Source organism: Myotis brandtii, unplaced genomic scaffold (genome assembly GCF_000412655.1).
Source record: "Myotis brandtii unplaced genomic scaffold, ASM41265v1 scaffold122, whole genome shotgun sequence".
Taxonomy (NCBI): domain Eukaryota; kingdom Metazoa; phylum Chordata; class Mammalia; order Chiroptera; family Vespertilionidae; genus Myotis; species Myotis brandtii.
This window is the reverse complement of record NW_005354255.1, coordinates 1,652,975-1,656,600: the sequence shown is the minus strand read 5'-3', so window position 1 is coordinate 1,656,600 and position 3,626 is coordinate 1,652,975.

Genomic DNA, 3,626 nt, shown 5'->3' with positions numbered 1-3,626 from the left:
AAGGCCCGCCCGCCAACGCCTCCCGCCGCTCAAATGTAGCGCGGTCTAGATCCTACAGTGGCGCCCAGGAGGAGGCCCGGGTCGGCGAGGCGCAGTCCACGCCCCGCCTACGCCCCTGCCTATTGGCCTTCCCAAGCACCACGGGCCTAAACATCCCATTCATTGGCTTCTATGTCTGCCATTCATCCTGAGACTCCGCCTCTCCTACCAACGCGGAAAAATAGTTTCCTCTAAAGCGGTAGGTACAGCCACCGGGCAGCTCCGGCGGGAAACTACAACCCCAATAGAACGGTTCCGGCAGGGTTTGGCTTCCAGAGCTGTCCAGGGGCACTTGGTGCTGAATCCCTCTCAGATTGAGCCTTGGCCATCTGCGTGACACGATTTCCTACAGGAGACTGTCCCTCCCTGAGCGTCCTCGCCGCTGATGCCCTTTTTGTAGGCATAAGAAGCAGATTTAGGGGACTCCTTCCCCCTCCCACGTGGGAGTCTGTGCTATGAGATTCTTTCCCCTTCCCCGGGTGGGAGCCTGTACTTGTTCTTCAATAAATTTCCACCTTTGCTAAGAAGAAGAAGAAGAAGAAGAAGAAGAAGAAGAAGAAGAAGAAGAAGAAGAAGAAGAAGAAGAAGAAGAAGAAGAAGAAGAAGAAGAAGAAGAAGAAGAAGAAGAAGAAGAAGAAGAAGGGGATTTATCGGTCCAACATCTCAATTGACTATGTGCCAGGACCTTTTCTAGAAGAACATCTATGAGCAAAATAAAGATCTCCCTTTTGGAGCTTACATTCTAGGAGAAGACAAGGAAAACGATGGATAAACAAAATAAATGGAATTATATCAGAAGGTGAAAAGTGCTCTAGAATAATAGAGCCCAGTAAGGGTGGTGGATTTCTATTTAAAATAAAATGCCATAAATAGATATTTGAGCAAAAACTTGAACATGGAGAAGTTAGTCAAGTGGATAATGGTGTTCCACATAGACATACACATACAGGCATGAGTGTACAAGAATGCCAGCGTGGCCAAAACACAGCGAGGCGGGGAAGTGTATTTGGAGATAAAAAGGAGGCCTTGGGGAACCACTGTAGAGTTTTGATCAGAGATGTGACAGATCTGACATTTTTGTAGTTGTTAATCCTCACCCCAGGATATTTTTTCACTGATTTTTAGGGAGAGTGGAAGAGAGAGGGAAAGACAGAGAGAGAAACATCAATGTGAGAGAAACACATCGATTGGTTGCCTCCTGCACAAGCCCTGACCAAGGCCCGGACTGGGGAGGAGCTTGCAACCAAGGTACGTGCCCTTGACTGGAATCTAACCTGGGACCCTTTGGTCCACAGGCCAACACTCTATCCACTGAGCCAAACTGGCTAGGGCTGACATATTTATTTTTAAATAAATGTTTTATTGATTTTTTTTTTTAGAGAGAGAGAATCAGGGAGAGGGAGAAAGAAATAAGCAGCTGCTTCCTGCACGCCCATACTGGGGATTGAGCCTGAAACCCAGGCATGTGCCCTTTCAGGAATCGAACCAGCAACCTCTCTGTGCATGGGACAAGACTCAGCCAAGTGAGTCACACCAGCCAGGACAGATCCAGATGAGAGAGAATCATTGAATGGCTGCTCCTGCACACCCCCTACTGGGGATTGAGCCTGCACCCCAGACATTAACCCTCCTTGTCCTCCCCCAGTCCCTAGCACCCAATGTCTACTTTCTGTCTCTATGGGTCTGACTCCTTCTCATACAATATTTGACCTTCTGTGTCTGATGAATTTCATTGAGCATAATTTCCTCAAGTTTCATTCATGTTGTAGCATTCTCCACCTTATTCTTAGTATCTCTCCCCATGGCTGGCTCAGGGTAAGCTGACAATAAGATTTTAGTTAACAAATGAATGCAATTATCTTTTTCATAAGTCTGGTAACCTTTATAGGGAAGTAAAGCAAGCTTTTTTTCTCAATGTTCCATTCTTTCCATCTAAAAAATATCAATAGTCAATTCACAGTCTTCATCTGACTTTACCTATTGGCAGCATTGACACAATAACCAAACGATTCTGTTAAAATATGTTGAATCTGCCTGGCCGGCATGGCTCAGTGGTTGAGCATCGACCTATGAACCAAGAGGTCATGGTTTGATTCCCGGTCAGGGCACATCCCCAAGTTGAGGGTTGGATCCCAGTAAGGGGCATGTAGGAGGCAGCCAATCAATGATTCTCTCTCATCATTGATGCTTCTATCTCTCTCTCCCTCTCCCTTCCTCTCTGAAATCAATAAAAATATATTTTAAAAATAATATATTTTTAAAACTATAAAAATAAAACAAACAGGTGAAGGTCATCATCCAATTTATGTTTTAAGTTTATTGTGACTTCTGTGTAAAGAAAGACTGAATTGTAGGGGAGCCAGAGTAGAAGCAAGGAGATCCATTAAAAATCACATGGGCAAGAATGGAAGCTAGTTTAGATGAAGACATTGTCAAGGGTGGGTGAATTTGAGAAATACTTGGAGGGTGAATTGACAGGACTTGGCACTGGCTTGCCTGGGTGGGTTGCAGGGGGGAGGTGTCAGGGGTGACTGCTGGTGTTGTTCACTAAAATAGGAATGACTGGAAGAGAGAGGTACAGAGATTGGAGGTGTCAAAAGACAGTTCAGTTTTGCAGAAGTAAAGTATGAGGTGGCTGTGAGTTTTTAATATTGAATGCCACTTTCTGCCTGCTTTATGATTAGCATGCAATAGGTGGTAGCCATTTTTATTATTAGACACAAAGTGCCTTGACTTTTTTTTCTGGTTTCCATAATTCACAACAACAAAAATCACTTGTAATAATAGTGCACCAAGTAAATGCCCACAGGATGAATCCTTCCTATAGAAGAATTCAGGAGGTGCAATATTTATTTATGATTAGCTAGAGAATCAGGCTGCTCAGAGAAGGAGCTGCATAAGTGTTGGGTTTTTATTCATTCAAGACATATTTTTGAAAGAGTCCTAGGCTCCAAGACTTGTATATGGGCAGGTATGATAGAAAAACTACCAACAAATTTGACTGTGTGAGTATGTAAAATTTTTTCCATAGTGAAGGACACAATGAACAGGCTTAAGAGACAAGTGACAGCCCTGGCCAGGTAGCTCAGTTGGTTAGAGCATGGGAGTAATTTATATTTTTGTCAAACATATGTTACAAATGTCTTCACCCACTCAATGGCTCACGTTTGTTCTCACTTAATATATATATATGATTTCATTGCTTTTCTTTTTTTTTTTTTAGAGAGAGAGAGAGGAAGGGAGAGGGAGAGATAGAGACATCACCATTGATTGGCTGTCTCCTGCACGCCCCCTACTGGGAATCGAGCCTGCAACCCAGGCGTATATCCTGACAGGGAATCGAACCAGTGACCTCTTGGTGCATGGGATGATGCTCAATCCACTTTTTAAAAATTGAATTTAGCCCTAACTGGTTTGGCTCAGTGGATAGAGCATCAGCCTGCGGACTCAAGGGTCCCCGGTTCGATTCAGGTCAAGGGCATGTACCTTGGTTGCGGGCACATCCCCAGTGGAGGGTGTGCAGGAGGCAGCTGATTGATGTTTCTCTCTCATCAATGTTTCTAACTCTCTATCCCTCTCCCTTCCTC